Source organism: Juglans microcarpa x Juglans regia, chromosome 8D (genome assembly GCF_004785595.1).
Source record: "Juglans microcarpa x Juglans regia isolate MS1-56 chromosome 8D, Jm3101_v1.0, whole genome shotgun sequence".
Classification (NCBI taxonomy): domain Eukaryota; kingdom Viridiplantae; phylum Streptophyta; class Magnoliopsida; order Fagales; family Juglandaceae; genus Juglans; species Juglans microcarpa x Juglans regia.
The window spans coordinates 27,057,666-27,072,572 of NC_054608.1; positions in this window are offsets into that span (position 1 = coordinate 27,057,666).

Consider the following 14,907-nt stretch of genomic DNA (forward strand, 5'->3'; position numbering starts at 1 on the left):
ATGCCTTTTTTACTTTTTATTTTCTCGGAAAATTCTTTCAAAGAAGGCAAGGGATAAGCTTTTAAATACGAACGATCACTTTCAAATGTCCAATATGAGCAAGACTACTTTGATTCTTTTCTCATGAGATGGTAAGTGGTAGCCTTTTAGGATATGGACACTTTCAATTTTTCCAACACTTGGAAATTTCCCACATTTTCTATGATTTCATGCTTTACTTTCAAGGAATCATATCACACTTTGAAAAAACGCCAAATACGTACAAGAAAAAAGGGCTACCCACAATGGACGTCCATGCACCAGCCTACCAATATCATGTTGATGCGATGCATTTTAAACGATTGTAAGTATTATATTATATATAAAGTCGTTTGAAAGATGTCACAACAACAAATACGACTGAAGATGATAAAATCTAAAATAAAGAAAGATATTACCTTATTATATTTTAGAAAATTGTTTGTTTTGAGATTTTTCCAAATTAATTAATCTAATCAATAGGTTGCCTGCACTATAAGAAAAGTCACCTGACTTTAACTTTTTAATAAAGAAATTAAAAAAAAAAAAAAAAGCAAGTTGCTAGAATAAGGGACTTTAGTTTATAGTCGAGAAGTGCTATAACTATAAAACAAATTACATAAAAATAATTTAACAAATTGATATAGTTTCATGTAATCCGTTATATCTATTTTATAATAAAATTAGTAACTTCACAATCTAACGAACAACATTAAACTATGTCAGTTTGTAAATTTTTTTTTTGTGTAATCATTTTCTCTATCACTATACATGGGCAAAATCAGATAATCTTTTTAATAGAATATGTTAAACTAAAGTAAAAGGTTTCTCTTCAATTTTTATTCGAATATGAAGACTTATCAATAAATACTGTAAGACCTACTTTATATATTTATTTTTTTTAAATTATTTTTTCCTCTCATTGAAGATTCTCAACTTCATTATTGTGGCAAAGAAGGAATTCTCTTCATGGTGAGCTTTCTTGATCTTATCAAATTACCTCTTGAATTACGTCTAGGTCACTCATAAATTGGAGCATTTATTTAATTTATTTACATCTTGCATTATTGGTAGACGGCTAAAACATGCTATTGGGGTCAATCAATTCAAAACATTAATTAGAAATTAATTGAACAAACTTTATGATCATATTCTAACACAATGTTTGAAAGATGTTAAGAAGCTCTAGATCTTGACAAATTTACCCTTGAGATCGAGAAGCAGAAATTTATATCATTTCTGCCAATATTGATCAGAACAGTATTTTCTCTTAAAAATGCTTGGCTTCAAGCAATTAGTAGTTGGCTTTGTCAATTTGGAGACTACTCTATAATTCCGCTGTAAAAAAAAGGGGTCAAATTAGCTGTTGAATATAAATACTCTACTCTAACAAATTAACAAAGGTCAATGTTCAAAGAAAAACCCTTAGGGTCGGTCCGGTTGATTTTAACACAAAAATAGTCTGCCACTTATACAAATGTATGCCTTCCACCATATCTATCATAAACTAGCAAACATCATAAAACTGATTTCAAACAAAAACTCCTCGCACCCCCTTCGTCCCTCGCACCATACCAACTCGCAATCCCGAATCGCACCCGCACCCCTGAATCGCACCCCCTGGGTTGAAGCTCAACCAGAAGGAAATCAATCGCACCCCCTTGGTCGAATCTCAACCCGAAGTCGAAGCTTAACCTGAAGGAAATCCCCATGAATCGGCGTTGGACTCCCCCTTCGTCGAAGCTTAACCCGAAGGAAATCCCCACGAATCGACGTCGGACTCCTTTAGAACCCCTCTTCGTCGAAGCTCAGCCCACTTTGCAAAATTGGTGTAACCATTTCTGGTATGATTTGATGTTGCTTGGATATCATTTCTGTTTCGAATCGTCTAAACCAGTGGTGGGTAGACGACTCGATGATCAAATGAGTCATCGCGTTACACGTCGGCGTCGGCGTTAGATTGAGATGCTTGCGTCAGCATTGGACTGAGGGTGGTGCACAGACCAGTGAAGCAACAAGCAACCTGAATGGTTTTGGGCGGTGCAAATGAGAAAGGGGCTAGCTTGATTCTCTGTGGTCTACTGTATTTCCCTTTGTGTGTTTTTTCTTACATGTCTACAGTTGATTAGAGGGCTATTTTTGTGTGAAAAATAACCGGACCGTTGGGAAGCAATTCTGATGTTCAAATACATAACTGACGTGAAGCCAGTTAATCAGGTAAAAGTAATGTTAAATACAATCATGTATTGTGCAAGCGCCACACACTCCTTTTGAATGTGTCCACCATTAAAAAAATTAAATTTTTTATGTGGGCACCATATTTACTCACTTTTCTTGAAAGGAGTGCGTGACACTTATACTATAACTTTAAATATCAATTCTCATATAAAAATGTCTATATTCTTCTCTCTCTCTTTTATATATATATATATATATATATATATATATATATATATATCTACTCTGAGTCTCATAGTAAGCGCATGCAAGCAGCTTAACTCAGTTTAAAACAATTATATTTTACTTCTTTATTTTTTTTTAGTAGTTAGAAGCAATCACTTGGAAGTTTTTCGTAAGAATATGTTGAAGAATAGCTCAATATACAACTTGACAAGATGCGAGGAATAAAAGCCAAGAGATTCCTAAGTGGTTGATTTGACCAACTTAATCAATTGTATCAATGTCATTGACGTGCACATGAGGGTTTGGTTCTGACATTTATTAGGACTACAAAGAAATGGATGAGAACCTTCAAAGAGACAGATCATGTCCTACCTAGAAGTAATAAACAAATTAAAGAAAAATTCAAAGATGTCCAGTTGGAAAACATACAAAGGATAAATGCTTTAAGATCAAAAGCATAATTATATAGAACCCGAAAAAATCGCAATCAACTTATATATATATATATATATATTTATATATATTATGTCATCACACCTTTAAAATCAAAAGAAAACCAGCTAATTAAGCATGTATGGAAAAAAAGAATTTAAGAATCATTTTAATTCCATTAAAAGTTAATAGTATTAGAGTATGATTGACCAAAATAATTATTTTATATTAAAAAAAAGTGATGCAGCCAATCACATTAATGGAATGCATAAAAAATACGTAAAAATGACTATACATAAAATTTTTGTTAGAGTATACCATCCATCACTAATATCGTCGGAATTACTTACTATCTCTATTTCACTCGAAGTTTTAAGGGCTATCTCATAGTATCTGTGTAATATTACGCGTGACAACTAAATAGACTTCCTTAAAAACTCATTTTATACCTTAAAAAAAGAAGAGTTTAATGAACTTGTAGTTTGGGGCTGTGTTAATTTTCCAAGCAGTACTTTCTGAGAAAATCAAATGCATGTAGGTGTACTAAGCGAAAAGACAGAATTCCAAATCACAAATAATTCTATATATATGTATATATTCTCAATATATACCATTCCACATGAATAGAATTTGGGGACAGCTTGTTCTCGAAGAGCCATCGATGAGAAAATTTATATAATTTTTCAATGGAGTAGGCCACGCATGAGGGCTGCTGCAACGTCGTCCATATAATATATATATATATATATATATATATATATATATATTGATGTGCTCATGTACTGTCTGTCTCCTATTCCCATGATATTGAGGCTTTAATTAATTAAAAACTTGGCTTAATTTGTACGTCTGATTAGATTAGGACTACGTTGTCAGCATCAATCCAAACATTAAAAATGGATGTTTGTGGCTTGTCTTCTACCTTAAGATCTTTGCTTGACCAAATCAATTGAAATTATTAAAAAAAAAAAAGATGAATTATTGATGTCTTGAGGCCAACTTCGTGTGGATTTGATCATAATTGTTGACAACTAGCACATGATAATATTATTAGATCATACCCTACCATTCATGACCATGAAATGGTCCTTCTGCATGTTCATATATGTAGGTCCTTTCCTCTTTTTTCTTTTTTTTCACCCTCAATGGATTCCCATTACTTTGTCACCAAGATTAAGAAAGTGACTGTTCTCCTTACTCGGCTTTAACACGCATTTTGTCAATCAAGTTTCATGGAATATATCATTCACTTTTCTTTTCTTTTCTTTTCTTTTTTAGGACGAAGAATCGCACCCAACTTCTCATCAAGAACACGGTTGTTGTTGGGTAACCTTCAAATACTCTAAATTTATTGTAGGGGTCAAATCAGCAACCTATAATTTAGTTTCAAGATAAAATCGAAAATCAAGTTAAGAGATAAAGCCAAGAAGAGATAAAACAATCTCACTTAAACTCATAAAAGGAAAGAAACTCATACTCCTAAAAGGAAAAGGCTTCACAAGACAAGTTTGACTCAATCACTCTAAGGAAATAGATTTCTATATAAAGATGAGATCTCCCATACATTTAAGGGACACTCCAGGGACCCTCCACAAGCTCCCTACGCCAAACTACACCACAAATAGCGATTCCAAAGTACCATCCATAAATTCTTTCATTGTATTGTGAGATATATGAGATCATGAGAGAATGATGAATCCTCGTCCATTGAGCTCACCCTAGAATTAACATATAAGATTCCTCTTAACTTTTCATACATAATTATTTTTTATTATTGTTTTGGATAACACTGCTCCGGAAAAAAATTTGGGATTCGTGGCTTGCATGGTGCACATGGGATGTGCACTGTATACGTGAGACCATGCATGTTTTAAGGCATGCACAGTAACGTGATGGGTGCACACCGTCGTGCACCCAAGGGCTTACATGTGGGCACGAAGGACAACCACCTTTTCTGCACGGCTCAAGTCAGATACTGCCGCCATGTCCCGACGTCCATACAAAGTTGGCAGGAGTCTTACCACTGACTCCATACTCACCCCCCATCCACCGAGAGTCCACTGATCTACTCTCCTTGCACAAGGAAGCCCAGTTGTGCTCATGACGAAACAGAGTTGCTGTCGACACTGTTTGACTCGCTAGCCATTTCTATCGCCGTCGGCCTGTCCCACACCCTCTAGCAAGCTTGGCATGTGTCTGCGATTCGTGGCGGGCTCACTGCATGCGTTGAAAGTTGACCGGTAAACCATCCACCGACCGTACATAGCTCACCTCAAAGGTCTAACTACTGCCCACCACCTAGCTCATTGGCATTCGTGTTCTGATAGCTTGTGATTCCCAACCTCACTGGAGTTCCTTGCCACCGTCCCTCTCCATTCTCACTAGTGCCCACCACGGGAAGCTTGCCCGACGTCGACTGTCGCTCCCATAATTTGCTGTCGTGAGGATCCACAAAACACAAAAGCTCCACCCACGTAGAGCTCCTAGCCACCTCCACTACCTGCGACAACACCCTCCACTGCTGCAAGTCTCCTCTGGCTTTGAAGCTCGCCCAGCCACCGAACCAGAGACAGAGGTTGCAGCTGTAACTCTTGTCGCCAGTGGGCTTCCGCGAAGACGACAAACAGTGTGCAAGTTCACTGTCCATGCCCACTTCTCCTCGCCACCCTTCTGGTGGGCAACAAGCATGAACTGGTACAACATCTTGCTACCCCATGGCAACTAAGGTTTCACGCCACGGGAGCTCCACGCCTGCGATCTACACTGAAACCTCCTCGCCATTTGCACCAGTGCTCGCCACTGCTTGCCATGAAGCTTCCTCGCATCCTCGCGCAAGCTCGCCACGGAGGATGGCGGGATAACATCTCGACAACCTCACTCGAGCAGCTCACATGACGCTTGGCGATGGACAACCACTCCAAGGTGGGCAACTGACTGTGACGGGAAAGATGGCGGTACACTTTGATCACCAATTATAATCAACTGTGTGTGACAATTCATAGAAGCAATAAAATAAAATAAAATAATAATAATAATACTCAAGGATGAACCACTTCCATTACACAAAAAATCACTTAACAGTAAACAACTCAGTCAAGGAACAATTGAAAACAACAACTAATACTCTGGTTTGTTTCTTTCTAAATCTCTCTTTTAATTTTATTTTTACTAACAATTTGGGCTTTTTAGAGATTTTTCCCACCGAAACTCCTCAAGGTTCAACAAGAATTCGGGTGGCTACACACTTAGAGAATATACTTCCTAGGAAATCGCCCTGGACCTTCATCACGCTCTAGCGAAATGGCTCAGGTTTACAAATCTCAAACTTATAATTTGTATTACACTTATCTATTTGTTTTTTGGTGAAAAGTTTTTTGGTGAAAAACTCTCAGGACAGGCAAACTATGCCTCACGCCACAACAACACCAACGGCTCCACCGAAGTAGAGTCCTTAAACTCGCGGTGGACAACTACCCTCAAACACCAATACTGAGTCCCTAGACTCGAGGTAAACAATGGCCCCACCAAAGTCGAGTTCCTTGACTCGAGGTGAACAACAGCCCATAAACACCAATGACGAGTTCAAAGACTCACGGTGCCCGCGAAAAAGGGTGCATAGATCAAGAGACCATGCGACTCTCACACAATGCCTTCTCCAGCAAACATCAAGTATTTACGCTCGTGCCATGACCACCGCTAGCAGGTTACCTTTGAGAACGAGTCACCGAGCTCCATAACTGCCTCGCACGGGTTTCTTTCGAGAACAAATCGACGGGCTCGACAGCCGCATAATATGGACCCAGGGAGTCGACAGGCTTCCTAATCACTTAAGCGCGGGTTACTACCAAAACGAGAACACCAACAATAATTTACACCAAGGGATAGAAAATCTACTGCTACCAACAATAGCAAAAACAATCACGAAAATATGCACAAAAACCAATCATGAAAATACACTCTTCATCGACAAAAAACAATCTCTCAAGCAAACATCCACACAAAGAAACAAACTCAAAACTGAGCTCTGCACTTTTCCTTGATGCGGTCCAGTACATCTCCTGCTTAAGCCGAGCTCTGTGCTCACAACTACCACAGTCGAGGACTTCTCCTACCCAAGTAGAGCTCCGCGCTCAAAACTATCACGGTCGAGTACATCTCCCACCCAAGCCAAGCTTCGCGCTTGCAACTACTGCCGTCGAGTACATCTTCCTCTTAAGTAGAGCTCCACGTTCACACCAAATATAGTCGAGTACATCTTCCGCCTATCTTTTCAGGCTGAGTTCTTTATCGCTTAGCACAAAACAAACAGTATACCATGGACTAATTTTCAAAATTTATTCTAAAGATTATTGACTAGAAGATCCTCAAGTCCTTCTTATTGAACAAATCAACCTTAAGAATCGCAGGCAAAGTAGAGGTCAAATCAAGAGCCTATAATTTAGCCTCAAGATAAAGCCAAAAATCAAACTAAGTGATAAAGCCAAGAAAATATACGACAAATTGACATAGACTCTTAAAATGAAAGAGACTTACTCTCCTAAAAAGAAAAGGCTTTAAAAGGCAAGTTGGACTCAATTACTCCAAGAAAATAGACCTCTATATAAAGAAAAGATCCCCCACAAATTTGAGGGACCCTGCATAAGCTCCCTACGCCAAACTCCACCATACATAGCGACTCCAAAGGATCTTTCCTAAATTTCTCTATTGTATTGTAAAATCGTCCATTATAGTGGATTTCTCTCCCAAACAACCCGTCAACGTAGGAATTGTGCCGAACCACGTAAATTTCTGTGTTTCTTTTTATGTATTTTTATTCTCTTATTTACTATTTATTTTATGGATGAACGCAAAGAATATTGTATCGAAGCCCGAATCATCATCGTGGGCCGGGGATGATTTTTTCCTCCCTTCCGGTTTGTTGTGCAAAATAAGGCATTAACACCTATCTTTAGCACAAGTATCAATTTAGACCTCGTTTGGTTACACAATCTATCTCCTCTAATCATTACAACTTTTCCAAACTCCAATAAAAATACAATAAATAATTCAACTTCCTAAAATAAAAATAATATTAAAAAACTATATTCTAACAATATTTTATTTAACTTTCATCTCATCTCATCTCATCTTTGTATTTAAATGAGGCCTTAAAGTTTAGAGTAGTACTTGGCTTGAGTAGTGATCCCTCCTTTTGCTTTTCAAAGTGGGCTGCTAGAGAATTTTCATGAAATTTGTGTTCAAGGGGTGATCATCGAAATTGATAAGTAATCTTGAGGGAATTTTTGCTATACACACGGTTGTACAATATAACTAGCGAAGCGTTAAACTAATAAAGGAATTTCACAAAAGTAAACTTACAAGCTAATGTGAGTTGTTGTGGTGTGTAAGATCTACTTTATATTAAAAATAATTTTATAAGATGATGTACCATATCAAGATTCAGTTAATGAGTTTATTTTTATGACATTTCTTTACAGATAAAACATTTCTTTATAAACTAACACGTAATTCGCAATCACTTTTCAAAGTAGCAGATTCCAAATAACTTTTGAGCGTAAATGATGAATTGATAACTAAGGGGTGATTACAAATTAGGAGTAATTTGAAAGAGTTTGTCATGTATCTTCCCATAATATTTTGATAATTGTTTGAAGAGTTGACTCACAGCTTTAGAAATTATCCTTGGATATATATATATATATATGTAGTAATTATAGAGAAATAGGTACTGCAATTGAATTTCAATGAATAGATTTTCCCACACTTTCAGTGATAGAAGATTTACAATTTATACAGAATAATAGATAAGCTATTTTTAGGAACTAAGTAACGGTAATGCTGAAATCAAGTTGCTGTTACAATATACAACTAAGGAAATAAAATCATCTTTAATACAAAACTTATGACAGAATATTAAGCATGATTTTAGGCTAATCATGTGCTGTTTCTGTTTGAATGGAGTCCACGCATGCTTCCCTTATACGCCCCCGCAAGATTGTGCTTCCATCGGCAAGGCCAATCTTGTTACGTAACCATTGCGTGCGCTGTTTTGACAAGGGCTTTGTTAACAGATCAACCAATTGATCTTGAGTATGAACATGTTGAACTTGGAGACTTCCTTTTTGCACTAAGTCACGCACAAAGTGAAGATCGATTTGAATATGTTTCATGCGCGAGTGATTGACTGGGTTAAAGCTAAGATGGGTGGCTCCAAGATTATCACATAGCAGTAGAGGAGGTCCATTGACTGAAAAAGCTAGTTCTTTGAAGAGAGTGGACAGCCACATTGTCTTGGAAGCTACAACGCAGCACCTGGTCGCTTCTGCCAATTACATGAAGACGAAGCAGTCCGCACAAGGGGGAAACTCATCGTGGTCCTCCAAGAGAAATGATTCTTCTCGTGGGCCTCGCGGATCCAACCCAGGACATGGCGCCCAGCGTGATGGACGTAGCTCCAACACAAATTCTGGTAGGCCCAATAACTCCAATCGGCGCTACCAGCCCAAATGCCAACTCTGTGATCAGTTGGGTCACATTGCCAAATTCTGTCCACAATTTAATTCACAGAATGTCTCTATCAATTGTGCCACAACCTCAAATGGAAAGGATAAAAATTGGTTGCTTTATTCGGCTGCTTCTCATAATATCACGGGTGATCTCTCCAATTGATCTCTTCATTCTGAATATGATGGAACTGATGAAGTCCTTCTTGGTGATGGTTCAGGTTTGGCAGTCTCACACATTGGTTCTTTGACCTTACAATCTCCTCATCGCACTTTTACATTGCGTGATACCCTTTGTGTTCCTAATCTTTGCAAAAATTTAATTTCCGTTCATCATCTCACTAAACAAAATAATGTCTTTGTTGAATTTCACCCTTTCTATTTTCTTGTGAAGGACAATATCACGGGGGCGATTCTACTAAAAGGAGCATGTAACAATGGCATCTACACCTTCCCGGAATCAATGGTGCTGTAAAAAAAAGTTGCTAATGTGCATGAACGGACTTCTATTGATGGATGGCACAAGCGTCTTGGGCATCCTTTTCTTAAAATTGTCCACCATCTTGTTAAGAATTTTTCTCTTCCTACTTCATCCAATAAAAATTTGTCGTCATTATGTTCTTCATGTTCTATTAATAAAGCCCATCAACAACTCTTTCGTGTCACTAGTCTCCAAAGTCATGAGCCACTTGAACTTATCTACACCGATGTGTGGGGTCCCGCTAGTTATACTGGAATTGATGGCTCCAGATATTACCTTATATTTGTTGATCATTATACAAAATATATATGGTTTTATCCAATGGCCACTAAATCCGGTGTCTCTACTATTTTTCCGCACTTCAAAAAATTTGTTGAAAATCGCTTTCAAAAATCAATCAAATCATTATACTCCGACAATGGTGGTGAGTTTATTGCTTTAAAATCATATCTTTCGCTTCATGGTATAACTCACTACACCACGACTCCCCATACCCCACAACAAAATGGTGTTTCTGAACGTCGTCACCGACATCTTGTTGAAACGGGCCTTACACTTCTTCATGATGCAAATCTTGATCTTTCGTATTGGCCCTATGCCTTTCAAACAGCTTCTTACCTTATAAATCGATAACACACGCCTCTCCTTCAAGAAAAATCCGCCTTTGAAGTTCTTTTTGGTCAAACACCAAATTATTTAAAATTAAAAAAATTTGGCTGTATTTGCTATCCCCTCACCCGAGCCTATAATTCAAATAAAATGCAGCCCAAATCAAAAGCCTGTCTTTTTCTTGGCTATTCACCAACCCAAAACGCACACAAGTGCTTTGAACCTCAAACAAAAAATTTGTTTCCTTACGGCACGTGCTGTTCGATGAAACCCAGCAACTCTCCTCACTTCATCCACCCGTGTCGTCCGTGCCCGCCCAAAACTACCCAGAACCTCTCCAATCCCTAATTCCCCTTTTCGGTACCCAGCAACTTGAAGGCATTCCATCAATGGAGTCCGGCTCACCACCATTCTCGTCACCTCCGGAAGGTCCCACTGCCATTGTTGCGTCCTCCTCAGGTAATTTCGGATCCTTTAGTCCTTCATTTCCCAATTCATTGCAAAATCTTGCTTCCACTACCACTCATCCGAATCTTCACTTAGAAGAAAATAGGACTGCATCTCCACTAAATCTGCCGCCACACTCTGCTGATGCATGTGTCGAACCCATTCTTGGTCCACATTTTTTTCCCTCCAACCCGAATGTCACAAACCCTCATCAACCCAATAATCCTTCCCAACGCACTCATACCATAACCACAAGATCCATGAATCAAATTTTCAAACCCAAACAGATCCATACAGTGTCCAAATATCCTCTTCCCCATATCATAGAACCAACGAGTGTGAGCCAAGCCGTGTCTCAACCTCACTGGCGTGAGGCCATGTCCAATGAACTCACGGCTTTAATGAAACATGGGACTTGGGATCTTGTTTTACCCCCTTTGAACTGTAAACCAGTGGGCTGTAAGTGGGTTTTTCGTGTAAAAAGGAAAGCCGATGGGTCAGTGGACAGATTTAAGGCTCGTCTAGTTGCCAAGGGTTACAATCAACGTCCTGGTGTTGATTACAAAGAAATCTTTAGCCTTGTTGTTAAAACCAGCAACTATTAGAGTTGTGCTATCTATTGCAGTCATGAATGGATGGGATTTGAGACAAATGGATGTTAATAATGCCTTTCTAAATGGTGTATTAACTGAAACAGTTTTTATGGCACAACCCCCAGGGTTCAAAGATTTGTGCAAACCTCACCATGTTTGCAGGTTGAAAAAGGCTATTTACGGGCTTAAACAGGCCCCACGGGCCTTGTACACAGCACTAAAAAGTGCTATTCTTCAGCTGGGATTTCATAGTTCCAAAGCTGATTCCTCTCTTTTTATTTACAACCATGGCTCAAATCTTTGTTATTTCCTGGTTTATGTTGATGATCTTGTTATTATCGGAAATAATAGAATCCTTGTAGACAGCATCATTAAACAGCTGGGTGACATGTTTTCTCTCAAGGATATGGGTTCCCTTCATTTTTTTTGGGGGATTGAAGTAATCCCTACTCGGGCTGGGTTATTTCTCTCACAACATAAATATGTTCGTGAGCTTTTAGCTAATACCAGTATGAGTAGTGCAAAGGATGTCTCAACACCTCTCTCTACCACTCAATCACTTAAATTGGTTGATGAGAGGTTTTTCTGCTGCCGAAGGAGGTTGGGTATTGAGGTTGAAGTTTGAGTTCTGATCAGAGGAGGAAGACATGGTGGTAACTCGGATCGGTGACTCGTTTGATGTTGGCTCTTTTGATACCATATAGAGAAATAGGTACTGCAATTGAATTTCAATGAATAGATTTTCCCACACTTTCATTGATAGAAGATTTACAATTTATACAGAATAATAGATAAGCTATTTTTAGGAACTAAGTAACGGTAATGCTGAAATCAAGTTGCTATTACAATATACAACTAAGGAGATAAAATCATATTTAATACAAAACTTATGACAGAATATTGAGCATGATTTTAGGCTAATCATGTGCTGTTTCTGTTTGAATGGAGTCCACGCATGCTTCCCTTATAGTAATGGTCACCATTTTGAATATGAGAAAGCAATAACAAATAGCAGTTTGAAAAGATTGTGATTCCTATCTTGGCCTCTTTCATTTCCCGAAGTAGCAAAGAAATGCCCAATGCTGGAAAGATTATAAATTCGAAGAATTAGGCAAAGATTTAAGCATATAGTAACACATTTTCTGTTATTGAGTGGAGGAACTTACCTTAGTCGTTTCATAATCAAAAAAGGGACAAATATATTGGTAGCCTCATTAGCAAAGAATCAAAGCCAACTCTAAAGTCAATAATAATATATCTTACATGTAATTTTTTACGTGGAGAACCCAACAAATCAAGATGCCCTCCATAGATACTTCCATATTTTCTTAGAGAATTGATTATTTTTATATTCTTGAACTTTCACTCACTCCTCTTGTAATATACATCACAAACTACAACAAGTTGCAATATATAATATCATAACCTATTGTTAGGTTTCAATGCACATTGTTAGTTTATGGTGAATTTTATAAATTGAGTAATGCAAGATACAATCTTAGGATGGGGTATTCATATTGAATAGAAGTGGAGCACACCATTAACATATGGGTACCAAATTTGCTAAATTTAAAACACAACTTCGGGATTTAAAATGCAAATGTGAGACTTATGACCAATCGAGAGAAAATGAGCGGTTCGTCATGGAAACAACCCGTGAATGTAGACATTATGTTGAACAACGTAAATCTATGTGTCTCTCTTTATTTATTCTTATTCGCTTATTTACTAAAATGGATGAACAGAAAGAACATTGTATCGAAATCTGAATCATCATCGTGGCCCACAGATAATTCTTTCATCCTTTCTGGTCTGTTGTGCAAAAGAAGGCATTAACACCTATCTTTAGCACATGTATCAAGTTAGGCCTCGTTTGGTTACAAAATTCATCTTATCTAATCATTACAATTTTGTCTAATTCTAACAAAAATATAATAAATAATTCAACTTTTAAAAATAAAAATTATATTCTAACAATATTTTATTCAACTTTCATCTGATCTCATTTCATTTTTATAACCAAATGAGACCTTAAAATTTGGAGTAGTACTTGGCTTGAGTAGTGATCCCTCCTTTTGCTTTTCAAAGTGGGCTGTTAGAGAATTTTCATGAAATTTGAGTTCCAGGGGTGATTGTTGAAATTGATAAGTAATCTTCAGGGAATTTGTGCTATACACAAAGTTGTGCGATATAACTAGCGAATAGTGTTAGACTAATAAAAGGATTTCACAGAAGTTAACTTACAAGCTAATGTAAGTTGATGTGGTATGACAAATCTATTTTATATTAAAAATAATTTTATAATATGACGTACCACATCAAGATACGTTAGTTTGTGAGTTTATTTTTATCAAATTATTTTACAGATAAAGCATTTCTCTATAAAGTAACACGTAATTTGCAATCACTCTTCAAAGTAACAAATTCCAAATTTCCCGAAGTAACAAAGAAATTCCCAATGCTGGAAATTAGATTATAAATTCGAAGAATTAGTCAAACATTTAAGCATAAAGTAACACACTTTCTGTTATTGAGTGGAGGAACTTACCTTAGTCGTTTCATAATCAAATAATGGACAAATATATTGGAAGCCTCATTAGCAAAGAATCAAAGCCCACTCTAAAGTCAATAATAATATATCTTACATGTAATTTTTTACGTGGAGAACCCAATAAATCAAGATGCCCCTCCACAGATACTTCCATATTTTTCTTAGAGAATTGATTATTTTTATATTCTTGAACTTTCACTCACTCCTCTTGTAATATACATCACAAACTACAAGAAGTTGCAATATATAATATCATAACCTATTGTACGATAGGTTTCAATGCACATTGTTAGGTTATGGTGAATTTTATAAATTGAGTAATATTAGATACAATCTTAAAATGTATAAATTTCGAGCATTTCTATTTCAAAAAAGTAAAACTCACTATTAAAAAATAATTTTTTTATATGAGTACAAAATTTGCTAAATTTTTTTAAATTAGTCCGCGCGACTTGCCCACCCAAATTCTGGAAAAATTGTTTTCCTTATAATTTAAATCTTCTAATTTTATTTTACCTTTAAATTAATTGAAGGAGAGTCGTCATGAAATACCGTTCTACACTATGAGACTTCTTGCAATACGACGACTAAACTATTAAAGGAATGATAGTTTGGGAGGAGGTAAAGTGATTATTTTAATACCTTGATGGTAAAAGAAATGATAATTCCAGAAGATGAAATTCACTTTTCCTTGATAATATTTCTCCTAATGACTGAGTTTTGTCTTCTAATTTTTTTTTTCCCACCAAATATTATATTGTTTCTGCAAATCTTGACCACTCTCTCTCCTTTTTTTTTTTTTTTTTACCAAGAAATTAAATTACTTGACACTTTATCACTCAGTTAAAAAGAAAATGAATAAAAAAAAAG